This window comes from Nicotiana tomentosiformis, chromosome 8, assembly GCF_000390325.3.
Source record: "Nicotiana tomentosiformis chromosome 8, ASM39032v3, whole genome shotgun sequence".
In the NCBI taxonomy this organism is placed as follows: domain Eukaryota; kingdom Viridiplantae; phylum Streptophyta; class Magnoliopsida; order Solanales; family Solanaceae; genus Nicotiana; species Nicotiana tomentosiformis.
In genome coordinates, this window is record NC_090819.1 from 131,349,625 (window position 1) to 131,355,624 (window position 6,000).

Genomic DNA, 6,000 nt, shown 5'->3' on the forward strand with positions numbered 1-6,000 from the left:
CAAGAAGTATCAAAATACAACATTATTTTGGATACAATAAACAGTAGTAAGGAATCAACATAAGGTGACTTCAATGCCTGTGAGCGGAACAACATATATACCTTGAAGTCTCTGCAGCTCTGGCTCAACTCTCTAGTGTCCAGCACGATACGATATACCTGGATCTGCACAAAAATATGCAGAAGCATAGTATAAGTACACCACAATCTATACCCAGTAAGTGTCAAGACTAACCTCGTTTAAAGTAAAAACATTCACTAGTAAAAATAACATGTGAAAGATATCAAAATAAAACTAACAACAGAAAATATAACGAAACAAATATTAACCACCTCGAAGAATGTTTAACAACAAGTCAATGTAAGAAAATGTGCATTTGCCAACAACATATCAATGGGACCAGGTCATGTGATAACATATTGGATTCCACCAACGACACATAAAACACAAGGGAAAGTCATTTAATAAAAATAAGAATTTGATCAAAACATCAACCCTCGGTTCCAACATATAAACAATAACAGGAATCACCCCCGATATATCTCATAACTATCCTCCACAACCTACTCTTATGTCGCCGCATGCACATTAATAATAGAATGCCAAATCTAGTCATAAATCTAGTCATAATGGAATGCCATTAACAACATAATGCACATTAACATTATCTCGACTACCCATAAAACCACAAGTCCATATAGATGTTTGGTTTTCAAATGCCAGTCCAATTTGACCCTCAAATCTCAAATTTTTATTTTTCAAAACATAATAAAAATCCCAAAAATTCCAGAGAATGTTGCAAAAGTGACACTCACTTAGCATATGCGATGAAATACACCTGCGCAAAAGCGACCTGCTCCCAACCCAACCCACTTCACATTTGTGAGGCTTGCGACGCAAATGCAAAGCCTACCATCCACTGCCCCCTTCGCAAATGCGATTGTTACTTTGCAAATGGAGTATATGAAAATGTGAACTGGTGCTCGCATTTTCTATAACTGTAGCACCAGCACACAAGTAATGATGAATCAAGTCCAAACCAATCTGAAACATGTTTGCAACTCACCCGAGCCCTCGGGGCTCCACACCAAACATTCGCACAAGTCTAGAAATATCATACGATCTTGCTCGCGATCTTATCGCAAACTCAAAAGACATTCAGAACTACGAGTCAGACACCAAAACACATAAAATTCATGATGAAACTCAAGAACCGATAAAATCACAACCAAGTGTTTGATTCTTATCAAACCAACTTTGAATGACACCAAACATTGCACACAAGTTTAAAATGCCAAAACGGACGTAATCCAAGTATCGAAACCAAAATCCAAACCCGATAGCCACAAAGTCAACCTATGGTCAAACCTAGGAAATTTCTAAGCCTCCAAATTGCCAACTTTCGGCAAGAAGAACCAATTTAACATAGGAACATCCAAATCCAATTCTGAGCATATTCCTAAGTCCAAAATCACCATAAAAACCTATTGGAACAATCAAAATACCGTTATGTGGTCATTTTCACAACAGTCAAACCTCAGTCAACACTCTTAACCTAAGTTCCAAACTAAGAACCAAGCATTCCAAATCAACCCAAAACCTTCGCGAAACCTGACCAACAATCCCTGCAAGTCACGAAACCACAAATACAAATACAGGAAGATTCAAAAAGGAAAAACAGGATCAAATACACAAAACAGTTGGTCGAGTCGTTACATTCTCCCCCTCTTAAACAAACATTCATCCTCCAACAAGTATAGAGACATACTTGAAAAGCCAAAAAAGGAGGATAACGGCAACAAATATCATGGTCGGTCTCCCAAGTCGCCTCCTCGACCGGTTGACCTCTCAATTGAACCTTCACCGATTAAATGTTCTTCGACCTCAACTTTCGGACCTGCTAGTCAAAAATAGCCACCAGCACCTCAACATAGGTCAAATCCTTGATAGGTTGGACTGAGCTGGAATTTAACACATGTGACGGATCTCCATAATACTTCCGGAGCATAGAAACACGAAAAACGTGATAAACTCCCAATAAACTAGGTGGCAATGCAAGTATGTAGGCCACCTCACCCACTCTCTCAAGTATCTCAAAAGGACCACTATACCGAGGTCTCAACTTTCCCTTCTTACCGAACGTCATCAAACCCTTTAGGGGAGAACATCTGAGTAGAAACTTCTCACCCACCATGAATGATAAATCACGAGCCCTCATATCAACATAACTCTTTTGCTTGTACTGCGATGTATGATGCCGCTTTTGAACCAACATCACCTTCTCCAAAGCATCGCAGACAAAATCAGTGCCCATCAAACTAGCCTCCCCAGGCTCAAACAAAAATACCGGAGAACGACATCGCCTCCCATATTAGGCCTCATACGGAGCCATCTAGATGCTCGATTGATAGTTGTTGTAGGCGAACTCTGCTAGTGGTATGAACTGGTCCCATGAGCCACCAATCCGTCTAGGGATGAAATGTCGTACTCACCTTCATCAAAGTTCCTCAAGGTACGCGGACGCCAAACCACAATATCTATAGTGATACGCTCCCACTTCCACTCCGGAATATCCTCTGAAGTAAACCATCCGGTCTATGATACTGGTACTTAACCTGTTGATAGTTCAAACAGCAAGCCACATGCTCCACAATATCTTTCTTCATTCTTCTACACCAGTAGTGCTGCTTCAAATCATGGTAAATCTTCATCGCACCTGGATGAATGGAATACCGCGAACTATGGGCCTCCTGAAGAATCCCCTCCAGCAACCCATCCACAATGGACATACAAATTTCGCCTTGAAGTCTCTATACCAAATCATCACTAATAGTCACCTCCTTAGCATCATCGTTTTGCACCGTGTCCTTGAGGACAAGAAACTGGGGATCAGCATACTGATGTGCCTTGATACACTCAAACAAAGACGATCACGACACAACACAAGCAAGAACCCGTCTAGGCTCTGAAATATCCAACCTCACGAATCTATTAGCCAAAGATTGATTATCCAAAGCTAACAATCGCTCCCCAACTGGAATAAAAGCAGGACACCAAGGCTAACAATCGCTCCCCAACTGGAATAAAAGCAGGACACCCCATGCTCTCAGCCTTCCTACTCAAAGCATCGTCCACCAAATTGGCCTTTCAAGGATGATAAAAAATGGTGATATCATAGTCCTTTAGTAGCTATAAGCACCTCTGTTGCGTCAGGTTCAGATCCTTTTTGTTTGAATAAGTGTTATAGTCTCATGTGATTTGTGAACACTTCAAATGACACACCGTAAAGATTATGCCTCCAAATCATAAGCCCGTAAACAATGGATGCTAACTCAAAATTGTGCATCGAGTAGTTATTCTCGTAAGGCCTCAACTCACAATATATTGCATAAGAACCCGATGTTGAAGGTAAAACCAGAACTGGAGCTGTAGTCAGAGTAGTTTTGAGCTTTGGAAAGCTATCCTCACTCTTGTCTCACCACCTGAATGCGGCCCCATTATGAGTCAATCTGGTCAAAGGAGCTGCGATGGATGAAATCCCTTCCACGAAACAACAATAATATCTAGCAAAACCTAGAAATATCCGGAGCAGTGGAAAGTCGGGGCTAACTCTAAACTTCCTTAATCTTCTTCATGTCCACCTTAATCCCCTCAATAGACACCACGTGACCAAAGAACGCCACCCAATCTAGCCAAAACTCGAACTTGTAGAATTTGGAATATAGCTTCTTCTCCCTCAAAGTCTGGAGCATCATCCTTAAGTGCTACTCATGCTCCTCTCGGATGTAGGAATATAATAGTATATCATCAATAAATACAATGATGAAGGAATTGAGATACGACTGGAACACTCTTTTCATCAAGTGCATAAAAGGTGTTGGGGCATTGGTCAGCCCGAATGACATCACAAAGAACTCGTAGAGACCATAGCAGGTCCTGAAAGCCGTATTCGATATATCCGACTCCCGGATACTCAATTGATGGTACCCCAATTTCAAATCATTCTTTGAGAATACCGTAGCACTATGAAGTTGATCAAATAAATCATCAACATGTGGTGGTAGGTACTTGTTCTTAACCATAACCTTGTTCAGCCACTTGTAGTCAATACACATCCTCAGAGAGTCGTATTTCTTCTTCACAAATAGAACTACGGCACCCTAAGGTGAGACACTCGGTTTGATGAAATCTTTATCAAGTTTATTCTCTTTTGGGTGGCATGCCCGGTAGGTCTACTAGAAATATATTTGGAAACTCGCTCACTACTAGAACTGACTCAACGGTAGGAGTATCAGCACTAACATACCTCGTAAAGGCTAAGTAGCCCAAGCACCCCTTTTAAACCATCAGTTGTGCCTTTAGAAAATGATACTACACTACTAGGTAAATGACCCAATGCACCTCTCAAGTCCATCCTCAGCAACCCCAGCATAGCTAACGTCACGGTATTAGCATGACAATTAAGAATAGTGTGATTTGGTGACAATCAATCGATACCCAAAATCACATCAAAATCTACCATATTGAGTAACAGAAGGTCAACCCTAGTCTTAAGGAGTTGAAGGGACAACTTTAGGAGTTTATTGCTAAGGGTTTCATTAGGCCTAGTGTGTCCCCTTGGGGTGCACCGATTCTATTTATGAAGAAGAAGGATATAGTGGAGATGCTGCAGGTTCAGTTCTGTGTGCCGAATGTGGATGTGATGCGAGATTTGAAACTGGTGGAGGCTCACAGTTCATAGTATTCCATTCATCGTGGTGCCACAAAGATGTACCAAATTTGAGGTAGCACTAGTGGTGGGTGAGGATGGAGAATGATATTGTTGATTATGTTACATGGTGTTGAACTGTCAACAAGTGAAGTACGAGCATCAGAAATTAGGTGGTTTGCTTCACAGGCTTGACATTCCAGAGTGGAAGTGAAAGCGTATCACTATGGATTTTGTAGTTAGACATCTATGGGCCTTGAGGACATTTGATGTAGTATCGGTCATTGTGGACAGACTGACCAATTCTTGACACTTCATTCCAGTTGTGATATATATTCTTCAGAGCACTTGGCTCAGATTTATATTCGTGATATTGTTTACCTTCATGGTGTGCCCGTATCTATTATCTCAGATTGAGGCACTCAGTTCACATTGTAATTTTGTAGAGCAGAGCAGCGAGATTTGGGCACATAGGTAGAGTTGGGCACATAGGTAGAGCTTAGCATAGCATTTCATCCCTAGACATATGGGTATTCCGACCACACTATTCAGATCTTGGAGGACATGTTATGTGCATGTGCCATTAACTTTGGAGATTCATGGGATCAGTTTCTTCCGTTAATAGAGTTCACCTACCATAACAGCTATCAGTTGAGTATCCATATGGCTCCTTATGAGGCTTAATAAAGGAGGCAATGTCGTTCTCCAGTTGGTTAGTTTGAGCCTATGGAAGATAGGCTGTAAGGAATTGACATGTTCCATGATGTTTCGGAGAAGGTGAAGTTGATTCAGGAGTGGCTTCGTATAGCTAAATATAGGCAGGAGAGTTATGATGAAATGAAGGCTCGTAATGTTGCATATATGGTGGGGGAGAAGATTCTTCTTAGAGTTTCACCCATGAAGGGTGTGATGAGGTCCGGGAATAGGGACAAGTTGAGCCCAAGGTATATTGGTCCTTTGGAGGTTCTGGAGAGAGTGGAATAGGTGGCCTAAATACTTGCCTTAACACCTAATCTATGAGGGGTACACTAAATATTTCATGTTTCAATGCTCCGAAAGTATTATGGTGATGCGTCACATATTTTAGACTTCAAAACGGTGAAGTTGGATAGGGATTTGACTTACGATTTGGAGCTGGTGGCTATTTTGGATCGGCAGGTTTGGAAGTTGAGGTCAGAGAATATAGCGTCAGTGAAGGTGTATTAGAGAGGTCAGCTAGTGGAGGATGCTACTTAGGAGACTGATCAGTAGAGGCATAGCAGATATCCTCACCTTTTTGACACTCCAGGTAC